The following is a 27,517-nucleotide window of genomic DNA, read 5'->3' as shown; positions in this document are numbered from 1 at the left end:
CAGAAACAATGAACAGTCTTGGTGACAGACTCATTAGCTGCACAGCAGCAACAATATTTTTTTAAATAGTGAGGTTCCAGTCTAAATTTCATAATAACTTGATTGACACAGAAATGCAACTTCACTAGGTCAGGATTCCATTAGTATCACAATACACCTACTCAAATCTTATGCTTGTATTTGCAACAACTATCCCAAATGATTCAAATTCAGCAAAAGTTTCAAAAATGAAGGGATGCAGGATATTATGTCTGAACATCTGTAAGTTCCTCAGTCAAACAGATGAAGATTTAAACTTACTTTCATAGCATTACACTAGCTTCATGCCATTATGGAAAAGGAACAGGATCCCTCATAAACTGTAGCAGAAGTAGAATTTAGCAGCATCATAACTATATTTTGGTCAAAAACAATCATTGATAATTATGATAATAATAAAAAAATACCATGACTTACAATTTAGTAAATCAAAGCACAAGTCTCCAATACACAGTTTTTATATGCAAGCAGAAAATAGGCATCCTTGTTAATGAGAAAAAATGGATTATGTGACAATTTAATCAGGTTTCACAAGATTACCTGAATAGTGTGCTTGAGTAGTTCTTTAGTATCATGTTCCATTTTCCTCTCTCTTAATACTCTATCCCAAAACAACATGTTTTATTCTGTGACCTTTATTACATTAGCACCAGCCTGTATGACTCTTCGCTTTAATATGAATATGCTTGATTTAAAGCACATATTTAAGTCTTATGAACTGTCCATGACTAGTTATTTCCCTTATCATTACTGGAGTTGTATGTATGCAGATAATAATCAGAGACCTTCAGTTTATTTTTTCCAAAGGATTTTATCTTTTAAGAAATCAACTTATTTTTGAGTTGCCCCAAATCACCTTGCAAATCCAATTGCCTTGCTCATCCTTGCCCTTTCTATTTTTCATCGTACAGCTGAGCACATAATTCTCAATAACTTTTACGTTATTCAGAATTTGAGCTATAACAGATAATTTACTCACAGTCAGGTCACATTAGATTTCCTTCTCTAGTTTGAATTAATGTAATCTTGGAATTAGTTTCCAGTGCTCAAGTACAAATCTACTTTCTTTTTCTTCATTAATAATTTTCAGTGACCAATTACATCCAAGCTACCAGATACTCCCGATCACCTGATTCTTTTGCTGTCCCCCCATTATAAAATAAATAGATTTTCCATTCCTGCATGTCCTATTTGTTCGTAAGTGAAAGTTTATAATATTCTGGGTGAATTTAACTATACTTAGGTCTTTTACCTGTCAAGCATGAAAAATGTTCCATTTTTTTTCAGCAATTCATTTAAAAATTACATTAAGGTATAAAGTACAAAGGAACATTTTGTGCTATTTTACTTTCCTCCACTTTTACAAACATGACTGTCTATTGTACCACTTCAGAACCAAAAGCATTCAAGTGAACTTATTTACTTAGAATGCTTATTTGTTGCTCTGTTCTTATGATTAGTTCTATTAAAGCAAACAAAAAATAATTATGGAGTAATAAAGTAAGACTCTATTCATCTTTTGACTCTAGCATCTTGGCCTATAAACAGATTAAGTCTGACCAACAGTCTTAGAAGGTAAATAGAAAAGTTCAGAACTTAAATAAAAATCCAGTTGACAGAAATGTAGTATGTAATGCGGAGAGCTTCAGTAGAACCCACTTCAGATTTAAAACATCTGTTACAACAATTCCTCTGTAACATGTTGGAAAAAAAAACAACTGAACTTGTATGTTTCCGTCTGAAGTTTTAATTTCTGAAGTGTTAATATTTTATGTTAGTTTTTCAGGCAAAGATCTGTTTAAGGTATGTACGCATGCATATATATACAGTTATAATTATTCAGTCCAACGTAATAGTATTAAATACTAAAGACACAAAATACCAAAATAACTAGACACCAAGCCCAGATAATAGTATCACAGAAAACACGATAAGCATATAAATATTTTTTTACTATGCATACCTATACCTATGGCATTTAATTCACATTTAAGTCTTCCTTGCTCTGCAACACCCAATTTTACTTTCCTTTCCTGTGGCCTCTTCCAGCTGCCACCTTTCCCTGCCTCTCTCTCAGCCCAGCTCTGCTGGTGCAGTGTCCACAGTCTGTGACTGCCCGAAGGGGGATGGCAGGGGCAGGCACTGGTGCCAGACTTAGGATCTGAGGCTACAAAGCACCAGGAAGAAGGGGCCCAGTTCCTTGTTGACCTACTTCTCCCATCTCAGAAATCTTCCTGGCAGAAATCTCCAACGCAAGCCACCTGAAAAAAAAAAACAAAAAACCCAAACAATTCATGAAACCCAGCAACAAAAAACCTGATACCCTCCACAAATTACACAAGAGGAGGAGAAGAGAAGCAGCATGTAGAGGAGGGAGAAATTCTTGCTTCTATCTACAACCTTGCAAGCCACCACAAATCATTTTACAAAGGAATTAAGACCATATTGCAAGCATCCAACACTGGGATAACATTGCAATGGGCATAGCTGTCAAAGTGTTGGTAGTGGGGTCCTGCAGGGGGGCCTCTGCAAAAGGAGGTCAGGGACTACCCTGTGCCAGACACAGCGGTTCCAGCTGGCTCCGCAATGGGCAAAACAGACCCACCATGCACCAAAGCTGAACCAGGCAGAGGAGTTTCTGGAGCCTCTGCAGAAATATATTTAAGAAAGTGTGACAAATGCAGCAAACACCACCAGAGTTAGAAGAGAGAGAAGAAACAATGTGAGGGCAGGAGGACATACAGGAGAAGACACAAGGGAGACACCAGAGCAGGAGGGACACTGAGGAACAGTGGAGGCACAAGCCACAGTGCCCAGGGCAGGAGAGGTGCCTGAGCAGGAGCAAGGGAAAAACAAGAAATACTCAAGGGAAGGAGGGACAGTAGAGCAGGAGAAATGCTAGAGCAAAACTAGCCACCCAGAGCAGGGCAAGAGCCCCAAGCAGGGAAGGAGCAAATAGCTGCCCAAGCAGGGACTAAGACGCAACCAAGAAGGATGTATGACTGTGGCCAATGGAGGAGACCACACCGGAGCCACTGAGTAGGAAGCCCAGTGGCTGAACTCAGCCTCCTGCGCCACCTGTTCCCTCCCCAAAGGAACCGAGCGTAACCTGTGGTGATGGGGGACCAGGAGGGCACAGGGCAGGTGACTGGAGGGAAGCTGAGGTGTTTTCTGTAAGTGTGCTTATTTGTTTGTCTGCTTTTATTGTCCAATACCAGAAGCAGTAATCAAAGTTCATTAATTGGCAATAAATCAAACTGCTCAAAATTCACCAACCTGAAACTGTTTTTCCTTCCCACAACAAATGTTTACATTTCCCTCAAGAAAAATTCCCCAAAACTCCCTAAAATGTGTCAAAGTTTTCAGTGGTTTCATATATCTTTGATTTAGACTCAAAATTGGAGTTTGTTAAGAATATCCTGATTAATTTCTCAAAAGTTTCAAACACACTGTACCCTGATAGTTTTGTGTTGGTCTTGAAGTTAAAATGGGTGGATTTTTTGTTCTTACCACCTCCAACAGTTTAGAATGATTGTTCTCCCTCTAGCCTAATCAAGGTTTTGTGGAGTTTTGTCTCCATCCTCACCTAGGACCTCTTCCAGAGCAGATACTGAACCAGCTGAGCTCATCTCCCAGAGCACGTGAGAGGTAGGTGACAGAAGCATGGTAACATCTGCCTTCCTCCTCCTGTCCTGCTCAGGCTCCAGCCTCCATGCCAGTCTCTTTCTATAACCACAGAACTGCAGAAGTCTTTAGTAGGCCACTCAAGGACATAAATGCAGCATGGGTAAAGTGAGTCATCTAAAGATACACAACAAAATTTATTAGCTAAGTGCTTTACAGCTTGAAGGGATGTTGAGATAGTAGATCTGAAACCATCTAAACACATCTCCTGGTTTTGATGATCCCACTTGTAACACGTAAACATTCCCACGTTTCTGCAGAAATGAAAAAAAAAAAAAAAAGGTCTGAAGGCTCTTTCCTGCTGGGAGGTTTTGTAGAGAACCCTGCTGGAAGAGAAGCACTACTCCATCTATGCGGATACTTCATACACAGAAGAAAATAAGGTTTCTTCATTAGAAAGCCAGACACTGACACGTTCTGTCGCATCTCCAAACTGCATGCAACCTTAACCACTGTAACCCTTGATGTTCACTGTTTCCAACTTGAAAAAATAGTCCTTTTAAATAACTTAAGTGCAATGAGGATCCTGAAATGGGATGAAGCACAGAATGATTAATCATTGAAAATTTTTAAATATTTTATATGATACCCACGAGACCATAGGTAGAAGGAAAAAAAAAAATCTATACTATATCTAAAAGTTTCCTCCCTGCTTAGAAGTGAAGTAGAATTAATAGGCATAGTTTTGGAACACACTTTTTCACTCTTCTTATATCCTATGACTGGTATTGGCCACTATATGTACAACAAATGAAAACTAAACAGAAGTATTTTGCATTTTCAATTAAGTACACACACTATAATGAATTATTTTCTACCTTGTAGAAGTTGAGGAACATATCAGAAATAAGTTAAAATTGTAAAGCAGATATTCTGAAAAACCTACTATGTAAAAAGTTTTTCAGATAAGTTATCCAGCTTTTTTTTCCTCAACTATCTGACTTTATGCCTTTAGATGTTCACAAAAGAAAAAAATTAATAGAGGTGGGAAAACCTTACTGAAGTGTCAATATTTAAAAGGACAAATAGGATGAGCAAGGTAATTACAAGGTGACATAAATCTCAAAATAACAGGATGGCTAGTGAGAGTTTGATTCAGACTTAGATGACTGTAATATAAATAACGCCAATCAGCACAGGTTTGGGGTAAAGCAGACCTTGTCCAGTTAAGTAGATTTTTTTTTTTCCCCAGATGGGAATATAAGCTTAACAGATAACAGTGATATTGCAATAGGTTTCTATAAAGTATTTTGACTTGGTACTGCATGACATGTCAATTTAGTGCTCTGAATGACATACAGTTACCACATTATGAAGACTAAACCAGCGAGTTCAGGAATCTTAAAAATGCAACTGCACATTAAAAAAAAAAAAAAAGCGTAATTTCATTAGTTTCTCCAGGGACTGTTACTTTGCACTGTACTACACAAAACTTTTCTTTACTGAAAGCACCACAACCATAGTGACTTCAATAATGAAGTAGGACATGTGACAGATTTGAATCTCTCTCCATCCACATGGTACCAAACTCTCATTCAATATAACCAGAATTAAAAAACACAATCCATGCACAAAATGGTTGACTTAACTGGAAAGAATGATCTCTGAAGAAAAGGTTCAAAGACATTCAGCTGAACTTTATACCCAGACAGTATATATTTTCCTGATATATATATATATAAGTAACAGGAAAAAAATTTTGCAAGATATACTACCCATACATTTTTCACTGTTGCACTGCAATTACACTCCCAGTTCTAGCATTCACAATGTAAAAGTTTTTGTTAGGGTTTGGTTTTTTTTTTTTTATGGAGAAAATTCAGAGCAGTCACAAAGCATAGCAGATATGAAAATGTTGTTTGTAGTACTGTGGTCAAGCAACTAATGAAAACAGAAGTTAATCAAAGAAGAAATTAAGAAACTGAAAATGAGATTAGGATAACCTTGACTTCCTTCTCAATAGATTTATGCTTACAGTGTTCCCAGAAAACCCCTTCTTCCAAGACAGAGTCCACAGGTTCCCCTGGCATAGTACAAACATTATTTTTGCTTAAAGTTGTTATTAAAATACTTTCCTAGTATCTCATATTGCCATAATGATGTTTAAATCAAGGCATCACTTCTTATCTTGGCCACAGAATACACTGTTCCCTTCTTAGTATCAGCCTTTTTTGTGTATAAGGACAATCTCAATCTTTGTGTCTTTAAGTCAAATAAGCCTGATTTCCTCATAAATCATTAATTTTAGAATATTAACTGTCCCTGCTAATTTTCTGGACTCTTTTCAATGTATGTGTGTACTTAATTACGTGCAATACCCCAAATAATGTTTACTGGAGGAGGAGCAAGGATTACTTAATGAATTCTGTAGTCCAAATTCCCTTTTATAAGGACCCTAGTATACTGTTCGATTCCTTCATTTTGCTGCAGCATTGGGTTCCTCATATTCAGTTCATGATTCAAGCAAGTCTACAGATGCCTACAAACCTGAAAAGTTGTTCTGCATCCTGTATTTGGATGTTTGATTATCTCTGCTTTTAGCACATCACTCTTCCCCACACTTTTCACTTTGTCAACACCATTTTGAGTCTTACTGTGCTGGCACTCTGTTCCCATACTGTTATCTTTAAATTTAATAAGCATCCATCACCTATTGCAAAACCAGACCCTGTCTACTTTGGCTCTTACATGAAAGCAGAATAGAGCACTATACTAGTTTTGTTTTTGAAGTGTAGCTGTCCATTAGTCCCAAATTAAAAGAGAAATGCTGTTTGTGGTGTCCTAGCTTGTTCATTCAAGGAGTATCTGAAGTATCTGTGTGAAGTGTCATGTTGTCTAGATGTACCTAAGATCAAAGAGCAAGAAATAAAAGCTAGGAAAACAAATCCTTAAAGCAAGGATCAAAAAAAATAGAGAGAATTAGCTGCTTAAATACATCCACCAAAACCTTATTACTATTTAATAAAACAATGAATGTTTTGGTACAAAGTACTTTAAGTGAAACAATCCAAATATAAAGAAGTCCTAAAGATAATCCTACATAAAGCCAAACTTTAATCACAATGATTCTAGCTTAGGAATCCATATGAAAATCTAATATAGATGCAAAGATACCTGAAGAATTATTTCAAACATTAGTGGCAAAGGACTCACTCTGAAACCTGTCATGTTACCAAAGCTTAGCAAGTGTTCTATAGACATTCTAAGAAAAGGCAACAAAACTACATAGCTATATTAATACTTAGTTATTCAGCCAGAATAGTAAAAGACTCTTTCAAGTTTTGGCAACACTTAAAAGTGATGGTCAAACAATTAATATATAAATACTAAAGAAATTAATCATATAATACATTTACATTAATTTGAAAGCCATAAAAACTATTTCTAGAAGTATTTTATAGAAACCGTGTAGAACATTGAATGTCTAGAATGAAAGCCCACTCTCATTCATGGGACATGGAATTAAAAAAGGCTTTAGAAGATGAAGCAAGAAATTCCCTAAGTCATGCTTTAGAGTAATTCAAAGGATTATGCATAGCTGTCATTTCTCACAGTAACATTTTCATAACACTCTGAAAAAACTGTAGAATTTTATTTAAAACAAATTTTTAATTAAAAAAAAATTTCAAAAATATCATAATCGTCCTATGCATTCCAATAGTTAAATAAGTAGAGCAGTGTAAAGTATACACGAAGAAAAAATCCATGCTCATACTACTGTTGAGTGAAGTTTTTCTACAAGTTACTCTTATCCAAGTAACTTTATCTGGTTAATAACAATGAGAAATAGGGAAGTAAATATGTCATAGAATCAAGGACATATAAGCCTACATCCATGCAAACAGCTGACCAGTTCCAAAGGGCAAACAAAACCACTGAAGGATTCAATTATATTCAATATATTGAATATATATATATATTTGATGTATTTTTGTGTCTTGGGTTATTTAGGGCACAGAATTCCTGGGGACAGGGAGGAGAAGTAGTAAAAAAAAGTAATTTCTTCCACTAAATCCCATTTCACTTTCAGTGCTTTGTCAGACTCTTTTAATTCCACCTGAAGGGTGAAGACATCTCCCACATGTCCAACTGTGTCTTAAGTCCCTGAAGTCATCTCTATACTGAATAACTGTCAAAAGAACCTCAAGCTTTTTTTTTTTTGTTAAAATCTTTGTTAACTTGTCTGTTGAATAACAGCAAAACATATATCAGGTGTGAGTTAACCTTTCCAGAGCCTCTCAGGCTCCTAAATATCATCTCTACCATTCTGTGTCATCAGCCCTGAACCAAACAGCAATAAGTGATTGCTTCAGAGTTCAGCAGTTCAGCAAGCAGGGGTTTTGCTGAATAAGGTCTATGGTATCAGTTAAACAACCTTCAATTTACAATCCCCCCCTCTATCCCCCTTCTGAAACATTTCTACTTGCTAAAATGAAACTGCTAAAAAGTTTTTATCCTGGTGTGTGTGTTGAGAGGAAAGTGACGCTTTTCAAGTAACACACATTCTATTATACTACCTTTAGAAATTCCTTTAATAGCATAGACCTTGAACCTCTAATCACAAAAAACATTATCCACACTGTATTTAATGCAAAAGAAAGAATTTTATTTTTTTTTTTTAGCTAACACCTTCCAGACAACTGCATATGTAAATTGAAACATATTTTTAAAAGGTAGTACGTACAGTAAGTTGTAGCGCAATTTCTTCCCTCCTTCTATTGACAGAGCAAAAGGCTATTAAGAAGGAAACTGATCATTTATCCTATGTCTTAATATGACATTCATGTTATTCCTACATATGGTTAATGATAACTAGCTCACCTTACTGAAGTATATAGTTTGATTAATGTTTGTTAGTTCAGGAGACTAAAGAGTAAAGAAGTAAAAGCTTATGAGCAGTTCTCTCCCTTGAAGAGAGTCACTTTTTCTTGGAACAAAAATTATACTCACTTTCTTGCCCCAAATTCCAGCAGACAGAACAACCTGAGGTAGTGCAGAATCCTTAAATGCTAATTTAAGGCCTTTTGATGGTTTGGTATTTGTTCGGCTTTAATTTAGCGTCATTGATTGCACTAGCTTACTGGAACATCCTTTTAGCAGAAACCTAGCATTTTATTTCATCTCAAAAGTCATGAAAGTTAAAGAAGACTCCAAACCACTGTAAAGAAGGAAAGCTTTTTATTTTTTATTAAGAAACAGCTCTTCTGGTTCTGAACAATGCATGAACTATGTGGAAGCATCTAGCTTCCCAATATGCATCTGTATTTTATAGGCATGATGGAGAATCTATATTTTCTTATCTTAACTTTAAAGTTATTACAAAGTCTTTTTACATACAGAGGTCAAATTGGATTCTGGAAGCCAGCTGACATGATTTTATTAAATATACAGTCAAAAGTACCAATATTAAAAAAAATAAATCTGGATTTAAGATCCCTGGACTATATTAAAACTGATGAAACAGAACTCTTTTCCCAGTTACTCAAAAACAATAAACCTTGCAGTAAGTTGTAGTTTCAAACTGAAAACAAAGCAGAAGTGCTAGTTTTGAACCAGTCAGTATTGCTCGTGTAGGAGACCTGGAGAGTAAGCCAAAATATCTTATGTGAAATGCTTACCTACAGAAGCTCCAGATTCTTTAGTTATGCAGAATAACTATATTGACATCTTAAGTCATCTTAAATTCCATTTATAATGCACTACTTCCTGTCTTCTGTTGGCTTATCCCCAGTTGATGGAAACAAGAAATTTGCTGAACAAGTTAGGAATCATTAAGGCAGATCCCTCATGTTCAGAGTTTGTACATACTCGAAATTCAAAGCAAACCTCTGTACAAACCAATACTGTAAATCAACAATGCAGAGAAACCTCTGAAAAGTAAAAATTGGAAGTTTAAACTATATTCAAATACGTGCCAAAGGAAGACCAACTACTTCTGAGAAGCACAGTAGGATAGCTAGAAGGCATGTTCATATATCTGTCTATCGAACTACATGATAAACAGGAAGTCAAAAGTAGTTTTGTTTTTCAGTATGGAGCATACAGAAAAAGAGAATAAGGACACGAAGCTTCCCAAAACACTTCCTGATTGGTGGAGGGAAGAAACTTCTCCCTGACACTGCCATATGCTAGCCTCCAGCTTCTGCAGACAGACGAAGGCAAGGAAGGCTGTCCAGTAAGCATAACATTGCCAAGATTATGTAACAGTAAAACCAAGGGATTCTTCATGCACTGCAAAACCTGTCCTGTAACTACAACTGCACTATACAAATACCAGCATGCAACATCTATTGATCCAGGTATTTGGATTCATCTTGACTGCACATGGTGTGTAAGATACAAAGTCTCTGCAGATGGTGCATTGCACATACTCTTAAAGATAAGAAAAATGTATTTAGTAAACAGTAGTTCAATCCACCTCCAGACATACAGCAAACGAGCCCTCCAAACATACAAGCAAGCGTCTGCACTCTGCAACTGCTCATTAACAAGCAATGACCTATCCAGCTTCCCCTGGTGGGGACCAGACACTTCACATACCTTTAAGGATGTAACCCTGGAAAAGTAGTGAGCAAAGATTGCTCATCTCCTCTATGTGCAGGAAATCCAAGTCCAATATGGACATCATACCTACTGAGCTGAGGATAAGAGGAAAGAATGCCTTCAGGGAAAGGAGCAGCTGTGGAGAACAGGATAGCCTGAGGCACTTTGGTAAAGTTAGTTATTAAGACTGAACTAAACAATTTCCTACTCTGGAAGGGTTATTTAGCATATTATTTGTGCATAATATATCCTGTATTTCATATTTGCATAAGAAAAATGAAATCTTTCTTATTTTCCTGGTTTTGGTTAGACTAGAAGATTCTAGACTGTATCCTAGGTTAGAATTAAAAGTTACTAAATTTGAAATGGATATCGCGAATTTAAGTCTTACAAACACAAACCTCTTGTACTCAAATATGATGTCTTGGAAGACATACAGGGATTCACTCGGAAGGAGAATCCAAGGAAGCACTATATATTTTCACAGTACGTTCTTTACTCCACATACAGGACAAAGGAAATCATTATCACGGACAAGAAATAAGACAAGAATTGTCATGACCCCTGCTAAAAATTTTCCCAAGCCCAAGCTTCCCACCAGCATCATGCCCTAGTAGGGATCAAATATCCAGCTGACATATTCACAGTCCCAAAGTGGAAAGGGTTTCCCAAAGTGGAAAGGGTTTCCCAGGTCTTTCCTTTGAGTGACAGTTTTCTGTGAAGCAGACCATTATTTCAGCATGTTTCATGGCAGTTCTCCTTGTTCATTGCTGACACCTGGAGAACCATGAACTAACAAGTTATATCCTGCTGTTACACAGAAAGTAGGAAAGAGTGAGGCAATATAGCATAATGAAACATAGAAGCCAAATTACTATTCTATGTAGTGACACCAGCTCCACGACTGGAAAGTGTCATGTGAGCAGAAAGGACCAACAACCTCACTTAGCTGGGACAGTAAGCAATGCCAAATTTAAGAAATTTGCTCCATCAGCCTGCCCACTGACACTTGTATTTCACAGGTAACACTGAACATGACCAAGAATTCTTCTAGAAAACCTTTTCATAATATCACTCCCTAAAAGGCTGTTGGTTTTCATGTCATGGCATATGTAGGCCAGAAAACTTAGGCTTCAACTACTTTTAAAGCTTGACTGCAGATTTAGCATTAAAAGCAGAGTTTTACACTGCCAAACAAAGCAATAATGTCTAACCCCTACTGTACTAATGCTAGTAAAAGCCAGACAACAGCAGCCCTGCAGTATAGATTATGACAACCGTAGAGAGGTTATGAACATATTCAATCTCCAAAACCTTTACTAAGACCTCGAAGGCCAGTTTTCCTCCGAGTTCAGAAATAAGAAGCTAACATACTGTGCATCTACTTTCTCTGCAACAAAACTGGAGTGACTGTCTACCTGGTAATGAACTAAGAGATAATTTATCAGAAATCCCTGACCTGTAAACTCCCTTTACAGTGTCTAAACATTTCCCATCCTTTCTCTCAAAAGAAGTTTTGTGAGCAGTAATAGTGAATACTCTAGGTAAGAAATAGTGTAAAGATATGACGTGGTTTAACCCCAGTTAGCAACTAAGCACCACACAGCCACTCACTCGCTCCCCACCACAGCAGGATGTGGGGAAGAGAACTGGAAGGGTAAAAGTGAGAAAACTCACGGGTTGAGATAAGAACAGTTTAATAATTGAAATATAATAATAATAATAATAATAATAATAATAATGACAACAACAACAATAACAATAATAATAAAATAATGAAAAGGAAAATAACAAATGGAAAGAAATAAAATCCAAGAAAGGCAAGAGATGCAAATGAAAAAAAATTACTCACCACCACTCGAAGGATGCCCAGCCAGTCCCCAAGCAGCAGCCACCCTGCCAGCCTTCCCCCTAGTTTATTGCTCAGCATGACATTGTATGGTGTGTAATATCCCTTTGGTCAGTTGGGGTCAGCTGTCCTGGATGTGTCTCCTCCCAACATTTTGTGCACTTGCTGGTGGGGCAGTGCAAGGAGACCTTGACTCTGTGTAAGCACTGCTCAGCAGTAACTAAAACATCTCTGAATAATCAACACTGTTTCCAGCAGAAATCCAAAACATAGCCCCATACCAGCTCCTATGAAGAAAATTAACTCTATCCCAGCCAAAGCCAGCACAGGACAGAAGGCACATAAGCACCTATCCAGCAAAGCAATCCTTGTATTGAAACATTTTAGGGATGGTTATTCCTTAGCCTTAAGGAAATATTTGCTTAGGCGAGCCTGTGTTAAACTTCTCCTGGCACACCAGAGTTGTCTAAAGCTTGAGACATTCTACTTAGATTTCTGTACCAGGGCAGAAGTCGGACTATCAGTCCTCCTGTTTCATCCTTTGGCAAACAGCATGTGTTTTCCTTTTTTTTTGAAAGCAGGAAGACAAGAACAGAATATATCTCTTTAATCAGCATTCTTAAGGAAAGATCAAAGGAGTATTTTGATTGGGCTCTATATATTTGGTATATATAAATATAATTTAAATATATATAAAATATAATTAAAAAAGGTATATCCCCACCTAATTTACCTGTTCTATTAGACTTACTAACTTGTGTGAACACAAATAATACAATTCATAAGGAAACTAATACGGGAGAACAATATTAAATATAGATAACATGCTATTAACAGAGTACTTTTCCAATATGTTACTTTATCTGTATTTTAAATGAGTATTAACTCATGTGTTCATTAGGTACCTAATAGTTATAGATCAGCAGACAGACTTTAGTATGGTCTTCAGTTTCACTATTGCCAGGTGGAAGTTAGATAAACCAGTCAAGATTGAAAACTATGTACTACAGAGTCTCCATTGCTTTTAGTAGTTCTAATAGCAAAAAAAAAGCACTAGATACAAGTAAGTGCTTCTCTGAAAGCATTTTCTCAATATACAATGTATCTGGAAGTTTTACACTAGTTCCCAGTTCACATAATTAAGTTAACAGAGGTAAAAAGGCTAAATTCTACATCATTTTACTGTGAGAATTCCTGCTGGTTTAGTGAACAAATGTGGCATTGGCACACCTAATATTACATTTTTAATATATGCTTCTCCCAGTACCTCTAACAGTTGCTGATGTCTGCTTATCTAATATTGACTGAAAAGCAATCTGTAGAGAGTTTATTCAAGGCTATTTCTTCCCTAGTTTCCACTTCAGGCTTCACTTTTCCACTGACTGCATGTCTAATAACTCACGCAGTTTCAATTTTTCCATGTCTTCTCAAAAATAAGATAATTTAGAACAAAAATAAAAGACAGAGGGCAACATGAGATCATAAATATGGAATGCCTTGTGTAGAAGTAGGATTCTATTTAATTCAAATTACCAGCCTGGGAAAGAAGGTGATGGAATAAGGTCAGACTGAGTGACAGGGCCCTATACAATCAAGATCATGAACAACTGTCTTCATGGTCTCTTTTGGCAGGATTATAGCCCCTACGAGTGTTCTAAGTCAGATCAGGGGTTCACGTGGCCTGGTATCCCACAAAACAGCCAGTTATCTTCACAAAATTAAGCAGAAGTTAAGTGTAGTATTCTCCAGGACTCTTACCTTGCAGTGATTTGCAGCTTACACGCTTAGGTCAGAAGTGCAAGTTTAACAGCCTTTCAACTTTTTTATTGTCGGTCTGTCCACTTAATTTAGCCTAGCCAAGCTTCTTGTGTTCACTGAATTTTATGACAAAGCCTCCCAAAGCTTTCTGGTGTTTTCTGCAAAGAGTGGCCTTGCTGTACAGGAGGGGCAAGGTAAACTGGGGATGGATCTTCAAGCACTTGCCACAAGTACTAGCAGACTGGTTCAAAAACCAGCTTGACAGATTTGAGGAAGAAAAAGCTGCTAGACACAACAGACACCACCCCTGCCTCACGAGTCCTACACCACAAGTCACTGGAGACTAGGAGAGTGACGCTCCATGTAATTTTCCACTGTTTTTATAGTCTTTCCTTCACAGCCACTACCAGACGCTGTCAAGCATGAGAGAATTGTCTAGATACATGTAACCATTGCTATTTATATTACAGTTTCACATTCCTATATCTAGATCTAATTACAGAATGCTAATTAACTGGTCTTTTTCACTGAGAGCTAGATTACATTGCTCTCCACAGAAGGAAATGGTGGTGCCTAAGTGTTTCTCAAGCAGTCAAGACTACAGACAGAGGAGTCAGCCAAGAAGTATAACATATAATCCTTCACAATATTCACCCAAAGTCTAGGGAACTTCAGTCTGAAAAATAAAATACGTATATATATATAGTCTGAAAATATATGTGTAAAAAAAGCTGCAGTTGGAAACTTTCAACTATGGAAAGTGGAAACTTTCCATAGAATATCTTCTGTGTTTCAGAGGTTTGAGATTTCAGATTCATGCTATAATTACCTGTAGAAAAACTTTAGCAAATGAGACAATAGTTGTCAATCATGACATTAAAAAGCTCTAATTCACACAATGTGTACCAATTTGAGAAGTTTTTAGCTATGTAGTTTACTTCAGTAATAAACCAAGCAATACAGTTCATCAAAACTAACTAGATATTTTCATTTTCATTCTGGATTTTCCTTACATATTACTGAAGACACCTTCCATGATGAATGCAGCACAATGTTTTTCTCCATAACTTGACAAGTTGCCAGGCTGTATTACTTATTAAGATGTTGCTAAAGTGTAAAGAAATTGTGGGAATTAGATAAAATGCTAATATTAATAATAGTTATCTGACAGGATATTCATGCTGTCATCTTCTGCAGAAAGTATGACACAGAATGAAACAAAGAAACAGAGTAAGTCATGGAAACCATGCCATTAATTTCAAGCAATGATTATTACATGAATATAAATGGTTTATGTAAAGGCAAAATGACTGTTGCTTTGAGAGCACACACAAAAGAAACTAAATTGATCCCCAGGTACCTATTCTTTAATTGCTTGGAAGATAACTTTGAACCATGAAAAACTTGAGTGGGGAGTTGCATAAATCACATGTCTTCGCAGGACTTCAGACAGCCCAGAGCAGAGAAAGCAGATCCTCTGTATCAGGTGTCTTCCTACCTTTGCCAACAGCAAAAAAAAGAGTAAAGAATACAGAATGAGTTAACAAGCAGGTAATCAGGAAAGAGGGAAAAAAGCAAACCTGACAGAGGTGTTTGCTTCACAGTCACAGAGGAACAGGACAAGCTGACAATTAGGACACTACAAAGCACCAGCACCTTGAACAGCAGGGAGACTGAATAGTATAGCACTGTAGTTAAGAGTTTCCCCTACTCCTCCAATCTCAGTGTAGTCATTAGAAAAGGGTCTTTCTGTTTGCCATGATTTAACACCTTTGTCATGATTTACACTTTGCTGCAACAGCTTTATAAAGCTTTCTTGTTATGCCTGTAGCAGCTACAGATTTTCAAGAACTGGGGTATTTCTACATATCTGACCTAAGGGCACCACTTCACAAAAAAAGCCGAATGTCCATAAAGTCATAAAGTAGATACTGTGTGTAGGTCAAAACTGCTTCAGCTGCAATCCATTCTGTTCAGGAGCTTTTTCATCCTATCAGTTAAGTTTCAGATTCAGTAATGAAGGCAAGTGTTACAGTAAGCAGACAGACAACAATGCCTGAGGTTTAGCTAACTGCACAGCACATAAGGAACTGTCGGACATGACATGAGAAATTACTGAACGTAAAAAATAAGGCTGGGAAGCTGATAAGGCTTACAGAGGCCATGAGAAGTGGGTGGATTTCACAGATGTTTAAGGGGAGTTCAAAAAGAGTACTGCGGGCTTTTAGGGGACCGAACTACGCAAGAGGTGCTCTTGCCTCAGCATCCTTTGACCCTAATTTGCTACACATTTCCACTTCAATGCAAAAAAGTTTGGGTTGTGTGTTGTAACAACCAGGCTGAATTCTGTCATCACCTCTTACAACTTTAAAAAGCAAACTCATTTTAACTCCCAAAATGCACTGGCTTCTTCAGGATTTAAAATGAACTTGTTTTACTTAAAAGGTTTTTGAGCAGATAGTTGGCTACTGAAGCTTCTGGGTAAAGGTACTTATTAGTTGATTCATTATGTTCAAGAGAAAAAACATCCCTTCCTATGCATAATTGTAACAATGAAATGTAACAACGACTGAGACCAAATTTGTAGAAAAATTGTCAGGCTTACAGTCTCTAAAACAAGTTCTCACATACACCTGAGCCACATTGTGAACTGCAGTAAGCCTACACCACCAGCCTTCACTGAGAACCACAACTCAAACCTGTAGCTATAGCTCATCCTGCAGTCCCCTGGCTGTGGTACAGCAGTGTTTCAAGAGTCAGGCTTTGAAATGGCCTCATCAAGTTACCGACTCCAACTTTCTTGCTATAGCAGTGAGGAATCGCAAGGCCTAAAAGAAAGCTACAGATTTCTGAGAGTGATTAAAACAAAAATCTGTTCAATTTAGATAATTCTTATATTTCTAATTATTTCAATTATTAATGCACCAAGACACATTTTTTCCATTTCTAGTGCTTTGAGTACAGGATCCTATCTGGTAGTATTATCATCTAACACTATGCGAGGAGTTCTGTGAACAGAACAGTTATCCCAGAATTCATCCTCTGCTAGGAATGCCTTCCAAGCACTGTTCACACCAAATGTGAATCACATTTGCTATTCTTTTAAATGAAGCAAGCATATGACACTGAACATACAAAAAATATTCATGGATGAGACAGTCTTTTGGCAGTCAGCCTGAGCTAACATCTGTTCTTATAACAGCAGTGGAATAAAGCTTATATTATACTCTACTCCAAAAAATTTAAGCAGGGCAGTATTGTATTCTACTAGTGGTGTTTATTGGAAAGCTCTGAAATTTGCATGTAGCTGAAGAACACTGATGTATTTTTCTATGTTGCTAGGGTTTGAATCTCCATGTAGTACTACAAAGCAACCGTTTATTTAAGCAAGTAAGGATAATCAGTTTTGAAAACTTAGATTATAAACAATTTAATCTTAGATTATAAATAATATCACATATTATTGAGCTTTCATTTCTGAAAGTACCTCTTGTCAGTTTGGTATCAATACTAAAATATTTTCTGTAAAAGTCATTGCTAGTATTAGTATTGCAAGGCTATCAGCTGATAGATGCAAGAAGAACGGTGATACTGAAGTATTGGACACGAGATATTAAGTTTAATATTCATTAAATGATGTGAAGTGAGAGCTTGTATTTCTTTAGAAACAAGAAGAAATGACACCTATCTGGCTCCATCTGCACAGCAATAGCATAGACTGCATTACTTTGTAACCAGTTACTGCATAACTGATCATTTGGAGTCACTATACCAAGTCTGAGAGCTTCACTGTATTTACTCATCAGAACAACCTGGTAATATTATAGATCAACTGAATTATTTCTTAAAGAAGTCCTCCAATTGTAAATGGGATTCAGACTCTGTTTTAAAGTGTCCTAGCACAACAGCAGTGGGATACCATCAACCAAAAGTTTTTGTTTTAAAGCAGTCACATTTTAGTCTCCTGTACCAGAAAAATAAGCATTAGATCAAGCTGCAGTACTTTGCAAAAGGCTAATGATCTCATTAAAACAAGCAAAAGGAATATCTATTAGACATCAATACATACCTTGCACTTGCATTATTTTGATTAAGAGGAGAAACTTTTAGGAGATGTATACCCAGGGTGACCCAGTTGCATTCCCTTCTTCAAGTTGTACTTCCAAGCCAGCATCCTGCCTTGTGCAGAGCTGCTGTAAGATCTTCCATCACAGACAAACATTTTATCAACGCTGCAACCATTTGGTATCTAAAACATGTCCATAACAAGAGCACAGGCACAAAACAAGCAGTGAGGATCTTGTTGTCTTCTTGTTGTCCATGATAAGAGAGACAGAGACAGCATTCCTTAAGTATTTTGCTACCCTACCTCAAGACCCCAGTAGTGCTATGTGGAATTTACAGAGGCACATGCACGGCACTAGCTCTCTGCAGTTTAAATTTGTCTGTAAATCCCATAGCTTATCTTCCACTGAAGTTTAGTAATATACCTCTCAGCATTTTCAAGACACGCAGATTTTAATGAAACCCCCTTTGTCCTACAGCATGGACTGACAAAGGACAGCAGCTATTACTTAGTCTGCAGCCCACCCTATACAGAGATTCACACCACCACTGCACCTCCAGCTCCATCAGCTATTATCCTAGCTGACATACTGGACAATCTTTTCTGTAGCTCTGTCCATAAGCTACAACATACCTCTTCCTTAACAGCCTCTTCCATACTACTTTGTTTTTAGCATACTGAAAGTTCTTCCTTAGACTCTTCCAACAACATCTGAATAAAATGTACAAGTTGAACTTAGCTCCAACATACCTGGACTTGAGGTTTTAGTGACTTGAACTCTTCTGATTCTCTCTTCTTTTAGGACACCAGTCCAGCATATTCCATTCCTGAGACCATCTATTTGCTAACTTAGGCCCAATGCTTCATTTCATTTGACTATTCCAGCAACATGATGGTTTTCCTTTCCCCTCTAGTACAGATGTGCTCAGTGCATTACCCACCTCTCACCACATGCAGCCACAAAAAACTCCCTGAGCACCATTAATCCCTTCAATGCTAAACTAATGTTTCTGTCCTTCCATTACATGAGGAGAAATCAGTGTCCATCTACAAGGAGGTAGCCCAGGTGGGCAGACCAAAACAGTCATTACTGGAGAGTGTTAAATAAAATGGCAAGAAAGTCTTTCTGCACAACACATCTAGAATAGAGATAAAACTCTTAATACAGCTTAACAGTCAATGTAAAGCAAATATAGTGGGTGCACCTTAGTTTTTCGTGTCACCAGGTAGGCAGTTAAAAATAGAAGTGACCAAGAACTGGGGGTCATGTAAAAACACACTAAGCTCTTTGGCTGTCAATAGCACTTAAAGTGGTCACATTTAGTGTTTAGTGCCCTAATATGTTCCATTTCTTGATGTTTCTGTTCTGTTTATTTTTACAGGTTTAAAATGGTATTTTCCATAATCTAAAATATATAAATATATGTGTACACAAATGTGCCTATTAACATTAAGTTTAAAAAAATTGAAAAATGTGCCCAAATATAGCTGCATCACATGCTTTTACAGCTATATACTTCTAAAATATATTCCTATTAAACATGAAAAATACTTTTTTTCCTAGCAAGAAAAGCATACTACACACTCTGATTTGCAAAGAAAAATGGATGCATTTTTGCACACATAAAAAAAACAAAGGAAAACCTAGCATTCCTTTATAGCTACATAAATTAGACAAGGCTGAAAGTTTCCTGTTGAAGTTAACATAAAAAATGAATTTATCTGAATGACATCCCTTACTTGTTCCATTCTCTTTTTCTAGTTATGCATTAGCATTAGAAATGTAATGCATATACTACTGAGACTTGCATTCAGTAAGTCTAGTTTTGGAGAACACGTAAGGCTTTTGCACTGTCTGCTGCAAAATTGATGAACAGGAGAATTTGAAAATTAAAATAAGCATATACAGCATATACATAGATAAAACCATGCACAGCAGAATCTTAATTATCTACCTAAAATAATTGGTTTGGTTTACTGCATAACACTGCATGTCAAATGAATATAGTTTATCATGCAGCTTACATAAATCCATACACAGAACCAGATTGACTATCTTCTTAAAAAAACAAGCTTATGCAAAGAAAGTTTGTAAGGCTGTGACCATTCAGTGATTTATATTGACTGAAAGCACAAGTTCATTTTCACTGGTTTGAAGACAGACTATATTTGATAAATGATCTTCTGTGACTTAGTGTCACAGACAGGTCATATTTGAAAATACCCATTTAAAGTTCGTACACACACATGCACACACAGACACACACATATGTACACTATATATATAAACACACACTCAAATTGGTTTTATATTAGCCATGGCTCAAAAAGCACTCCCTTGAAGTAAAGAATCAGTTGGTCTGAATTATTCTTTTCATAGTGGTTGTATCGGGTCTGGCTGAGATGGAGTTAACTTTCCCCATAGCAGCCCTCATAGTGCTGTGCTCTGTACTGGTAGCAAGAAAGGTGTTGATAACACACCCGTGTTTTGGCTACTGCTGAGCAGTGCTTGCACAGTATCAAGGCTGTCTCTCCATTTTCCCCCCATCACCTGTAGGATGGGGGTGGGCAAGACCTTGGGAGGGGGCATAGCCAGGACAGCTGACCCAAACTAACCAAAGGGATATTCCATACGATATTGCGTCTGCTCAGCAATAAAAGCTAAGACAAAGGAAGAGGAGGGTGGGCATTTGTTATTACGATGTTTGTCTTCAGGAGCAACTGCTACACGTACTGAAGCCCTGCTTCCCAGTAAGTGACTGGACATCACCTGCTGATGGGAAGTAGAGAATAAAACTTTTGTTTTCCTTTGCTTCCATATGTGGCCTCTGCTTTTGCTTTATTAAACTGCCTTTACCTTGACCCACAAGTTTTTTTCATTCTTATTTTCTCCCCCCTGTCCTGCTGAGGAGGGGAGTGATAGAGCAGCTTGGTGGGCACCTGGCAGTCAGCCAAGGTCAACCCACCACAGTGGTCTTTACCCATGGGTCAGAATTTAAACAGATGAGAAGGGCAGTGATGGAGATCTGATGTGCTACCACTGTTGCTCATGCTGTAACTTTTGTATAGGTTCAGTGCCTTTTACTAATGTTAAACTCACTTTGCAGAACATAAAAAGTTATTTGAAGTACTTTATAGAATTCTAAAGTGAAGGAAAATAATTAGGAGAACAATAAAGTTCAATAGATCAGTCTGGCTTAGGAAGTCAGTAATTGCTGATAAAAGGAGTAAGAGGTCAAGGACAGTGAATGTCAATAGGGAAATACAAGCGAATTCTGCAAGAACCAAGTTTGGACAGAAAATTAATTTGGAATTCACACCTTTAATATTATCACTTGAAATACTCGAAATCTGACTTAGACTACTTCACTGGCTGCCAGATCTTTCCACTCAAAGTTAGAATTACTTGTTTCCATATCAAATGCTACCTTTTTGAAGAAATATCAAATTCTGGTTTTCTGTCTGCCTCTATTTAGTGAATGAAAGCACCTGTTACTGTTATTCACTAGACACCATGCTCCCATCTGATCTAACTACAAAATTGAAGGTGTTCATTTTAACTTAGTGCACAGAAAAAAACACTATTTCTTAAGGATGTTCTCCATCAGGCCAAGTGAAGGAAATAGTGTGCATAACAAGAAAACAAAGAGCAAGGGATAACTGTTTCTAGTAGTGTTGGCTTTGCTTCTGCAACAGTGATTCCTTGCCTTTACCCAGGTTCTGCCAAAGACTGCAGAAAAGCTGCCACGTACTAGGATCAGTTGCTCTGCAAATTGAAATATAATGTACATCCTTATCTAGAGATCTCTCTGTTATTGCAAACATAGCTGATAGTTTAACTCCAATGACAGGCTTGAGGAACTGGCTGGTAACAGAGTCTGGACTGCTAACCAGCTGTGGATTTGCCAGGACAGCAGCAAATTACACCAAGCAAATGTGTACTTATTTTTTACAAAGTCGGGTGCAATGGGGCTCTTCCCATCACACAGTACAGTTGTTCTCATGACCTTTCCACTCTTCTTTACCAAGTTTGGAGCAGCATCTGCTCCTGTTTAGCTACACAATTATGTTTAAATATAAATTAGGCACTGAGGACCTGGACAGACATTGTTACAGCTTAGCGTGGTGGTTTTTATCTGAACCAATTATCATTATGATTACGATCTTTATGACCATGTATTTAACCTACTGTGAGAGGGATGTAAAACACGTTAGCTTAAGTATCATCTAATTTATTTTTTTTTCCCCTAAATTCCTACATAGATTCCACAGTCTTACAAGTTTTTTGAACATGGTTTCAGAGGACAATCACATGACTTCTACACATTATAAGACTTAATTTAACAAAGAGAATTATATTTTCAAAACAGAAAAGATGAGATCATGTGTCTTACATCATGTCTGAACCCTGACATACAGGGGAAAAGTCCTTCAGCACAGACAAGGATTCTAATTACCACAGTGAGATGTTTAAAAAAATTAAACTAAACAAAAATCTTAAAATAACAAAAAAGAAAGATCACCTAAGATGTGTAACCACACTTTACCACCTAAGAGTCATGGACTTTTTTAGTAATAAACACTGAGCTTCTACTACATAACCTGATGTTGTCTGCAATTTATTTAGGAGAGAATGACAAATTGCTTTTGTATGACTGCATCTTGTAGTGGATTCAGCTCTTCAAAGATGATGGTCTCCTCTGTTCCATAACTGAGATGGTTACCGTCCTGGTTTCAGCTGGGATAGAGTTAATTGTCTTCCTAGTAGCTGGTACAGTGCTATGTTTTTGACTTTGGTATGAGAAGAATGTTGGTAACACTGATGTTTTCAGTTGTTGCTAAGTAGTGTTTAGTCTAAAGTCAAGGATATTTCAGCTCCTCATGCCCAGCCAGCAAGAAGGCTGGAGGGGCACAAGAATTTGGGAGGGGACACAGCCAGGGCAGCTGACCCAAACTGGCCAACGGGGTACTCCATACCATGTGACGTAATGTCTAGTATATAAACTGGGGGGAGTGGGGGCGGGAGGAATCGCAGCTCGGGGACTAACTGGGTGTCGATCAGTGGGTGGTAAGCAATTGCATTGTGCATCGCTTGCATATTCCAATCTTTTTATTATTGCTGTTGTCATTTTATTAGTGTTACCATTATCATTATTAGTTTCTTCTTTTCTGTTCTATTAAACTGTTCTTATCTCCATCCATGAGTTTTACTTTTTTTTTCCCCTGATTCCTTCCCCCATCCCACTGGGTGGGGGGGAACTGAGTGAGCAGCTGCGTGGTGCTTAGTTGCTGGCTGGGGTTAAACCATGAGAGTTACATTCCTTGTTTAGGTGGCAGTGTAACACTAGAACATTTTTTAATGTCCCGCTGAGATGTCGGGTGTGTCATGAGTACTTCTGAATCTAGATGAACATCCACAGGAAACAAAAATTTCCTTTCTTGTTATCATTGTAAGGAATTTCATGGAAGTCAGCAAACTTACTTAGTGTGCACTCAACTCCTGTGTCCAGGTCACTTACTTATAAAAACATTGAAGAGAACTGGCCATAAAATTGAGCTCTGGGGAGTACCACTAGAGACTGTCTGCCAGCCTGATGTCTTGGGCCAAATTCTTATCTGTTATCCTGGTGCTCGCTAATACCGGACTCATAAAGGCAACAGAAAAAAAAAAAAAAAATCTTCGCAGGTATACTGGCGCCAAACCATAGCATGTTTCTAATCCTTATTTCATGACATTATATCCTGTATTGCTGGTGGTCAGAGTCATAGACCCATTCCAACTCTTCTGTGCACATATCCCTATTTCTCAGGCTTTTTTATTATTAACTGTCCCTATTCCTCCATATTCCTGACATCATGTAAGATTAATCATCAGCATATGACCAGGTCGCAGATAGAATGACTGCTCCCCATCTGTGGGAGCATGGATTAGCACGGTGTTTTAATACTCTTATTTCCTTGTATTGGGTTTGCGTAGCAAGGTTTTGGTAGCGGGGGGCTACAGGGGTGGCTTCTGTGAGAATCTGTCAGAAGCTTCCCCCATGTCCAACAGAGCCAATGCCAGCCAGCTCCAAGTTAGCCTGCCGCTGGCAAAGACCAAGCCCATCAACAACAGTGGTCGTGCCCCTCTCGTAACATATTTAAGACGGGCAAAAGTTACTGTGCAACACAACTGCAGCTGAAGAGAGGAGTGCAAATATGCGAGAAAAACAACCCTGCAGACACCATGGTCAGTGAAGAAGGAGGGGGAGGAGGTGCTCCAGGCACCGGAGCAGAGATTCCCCTGCAGCCCGTGGGGAAGACCATGGTGAGGCAGGCCCTCCCCCTGCAGCCCATGAAGGTCCATGGTGGAGCAGATATCCACCTGCAGCCCGGGGAGGACCCCACGCTGGAGCAGGCTGATAAGCCCGAAGGAGGCTGTGACCCTGTGGGAAGCCCACACTGGATCAGGCTCCTGCCAGGACCTGTGGACCTGTGGAGAGAGGAGCCCATGCTGGAGCAGGTTTTCTGGCAGGACTTGTGACCCTGTGGGGGACCCACGTTGGAGCATTCCCTTCCTGAAGGACTGCACCCCGCGGAAAGCACCCACACTGGAGCAGTTCGTGAAGAACTGCAGCCCATGGGAAGGACCCACTTTGGAGAAGTTCATGGAGGACTGTCTCCTGTAGGGAGGGAACCCATGCTAGAGCAGAGGAAGAATATGAGGAGTCCTCCTCCTGAGAAGGAAGGAGTGGCAGAGACAACATGTGATGAACTGATCGCAAGCCCCATTCCTCGTCCCCCTGTGTTGCTGGAGGGGAGGAGGTAGAGAAAATCAGGAGTGAAGTTGTGCCCGGGAATAAAGGAGCAGTGGGGGGAAGGTGTTTTAAGATTTGGGTTTATTTCTTATTAACCTACTCTGATTTGATTGGTAATAAATTAAATTAATTTTCCCCAAGTTGAGTCTGTTTTGTCCATGACAGTAATTGTTGAGTGATCTCTCCTTGTCCTTATCTTGACCCATGAGCCTTTAGTTATATTTTCTCTCCCCTGCCCAGCTGAGGAGGGGAGTGATAGAGAGGGTTCAGTGGGCACCTGGCATCCAGCCAGAGTCAAGCCCCCACAGTCCTTGAACAACAAACATCTATATAGACCCTTCCATCAGGTGAATGATCATTCTGAATAAGATATCTGAATTTTTTAGGCTGATGATTTGGAAGACTGAAGAGTGTAAAAGCAGGAAGTATAATTTGATATATGCCAAAATATAAACACAAAAAGTCTTAATTTCATCTTTTCATACCCATTCATACAACTACAGAGTCGCAAGACGTATTTAGGGTTTCTTTTTTTCCGCAGTGCAAGCATGTTTGTGCTACTCAACTGTTTGAGTAGATTTTTATGAGCTACTTCAAGAGTCTACTGTAGTTTTAAATTGTGAGTTTATAATAAAGAACAAAATCACTGTCATACAGTTATGTATCTTAGTAATGGTGCTCCTGGCTCTTTTCATCATAATAAAACATTTCCTTCAGCTTACAGGCAGCTCACAACATGATGGGAAGACAGCATAACCTGTAATGCATAATGATCTTTAAGTTGACAAGAAACTTTAATAAATGGGAATATCAAGGAGTACTTGTCAAAGTATCATCTCAAACTTACAGCTTACTATACTGTTGCTGCAATTTTCATGAAAGAGAAAATAATTTGTGGGAACCTATTTTAATATGGGTAGGTAATTAACAGGACTTCAGAACTGACTGAACAAAAGATGAGATCATGAAGGCAGTGTCAGATGGGTAAGAACTATGATGGTATAGAGTAGGGGCTTTCCACTTCTTTATAGATTTATAAATATACACATATTTTCTAAATCACTAAAAGAAATTCCATTTTATATCAGTGTTGATAAAAGACTGATGGTTTACAAACACAGGACTTGTCTCTCATTAATTTGTAATCAGTACTGAGAATCCTTATCATTAGCAAAGAGGAGATCCAGTCAAAGGAAGTAAAAAAAACTCTGGAAAACTTCTAACAAATTTCCCCACAACATTAAGCAAAGGCTGTGGAACTGCTTTCAGTTCTATTTGGAGTTTCAGCTGAGTAGCACTTTATCCCACTAGTCTCCCCATCACTATGACTACTGAAGCAGCAGTAGTCTGGAGATTTAGCAGAATCTATCTCCTTACAAGTAAAAAACATAGTTGGAAAATAACTTACAGTCCTAATTAATGGTGTGACATCCTGTCATTCAACCAGTAACTATTACATCAGTAGAAAAATTAGTGATTGCAAAGTATGACTTTACTCAGCCATTACATTTTTTTTTTTGACAAATATCAAACATTTGTAATTATGAAGAAAAATCCTACCCTCCAATACCATTCATATCATGGGTGAAAGGTCTGGAAAAGGAATGCTTACTAAGGTTATTGTTGTCATTGTGAGGTATGACTTCAGAAATAACTATTTGCCTAATCTAATACTGTAAAGGTCTTTTCAAAGGATAAGAAGACAACATAGGCTATTACCAGCTGGGGAGAAAATTTAAAGAGTGATTAATCTGAGGAGTTTTCTTTCATGACACTCTTCTTAAAATGAAGGAAAAATCCCCACCCAATTACAAAAGGATCACCTTCTTGAAAAGGACTTTCTTTGCTGAAATCTCAGTCAGCATAGGAAACTATTTCCCTTGAAAGAGAATATAGACTTTTTTAACTTGTTTTTTTCACTGAGGCTTTTTATAATGAAAGCTTCATAACTACTGCAGGCATAAAACTTCTGAATACTGAACTTCATCACAAACTGGAAACAGAGGGAAAATAAATCAGCTATAGCAGAGAAATTTCTGCTACTGGCAGTCTTTCATCTGACTTGAAGTACAAGATGCTAGAAATTGTCCTACTACCTGTAAAATAATTTATACTATTGCCGTTTCAATAAACAGTATTTTTAATGGCTATGAAGAAGATGAGTTAGAAAACATCACAGTTTTTATCACCTAGTTCTGTCTGGCTCTCACACAGCTTGAATTATAGAAATCTAGTCAATCAAGTAGGAAATAATACATATCTAGTATTAACATATGCATTTACATTTACCTAGAATAAGGACTTTTCAGCTTTATATTAGCAGAAGCCTTCCTGCATAACTAATCTAGGTAGGCTTTCCCTCAGTTGGTAATTTTAAATGGCAGTCCTGTGTCAAGAAAGAACAAGTCCTGTGTTTATTGGATGTGGGGGGAAACATAGTGACGAAGTATGTGGAAAAGGCTGAGGTACTTAATGCCTTCTTTGCCTCAGTCCTTAATAGTAAGACCGGTTGTTCTTGGGGTACTCAGCCCACTGAGCTGGAAGACAGGGAGCAGAATGAAGCCCCCATAATCCAAGGGGAAATGGTTAGTGACGTGCTACACCACTTAGACACAAACAAGTCTATGGGGCTGGATGAGATCCACCCAAGGGTACTGAGGGAGCTGGCAGAAGTGCTCACCAAGCCACTTTCAATCACCTATCAGCAGTCCTGGCTAATCAGGGAGGTCCCAGTTGACTGGAGGTTAGCAAATGTGATGCCCATCTACAAGAAGGGCTGGA

This window comes from Harpia harpyja, chromosome Z, assembly GCF_026419915.1.
Source record: "Harpia harpyja isolate bHarHar1 chromosome Z, bHarHar1 primary haplotype, whole genome shotgun sequence".
NCBI lineage: Eukaryota > Metazoa > Chordata > Aves > Accipitriformes > Accipitridae > Harpia > Harpia harpyja.
The sequence above is the reverse complement of the archived record's forward strand: the minus strand, read 5'-3'. Positions refer to the sequence as shown.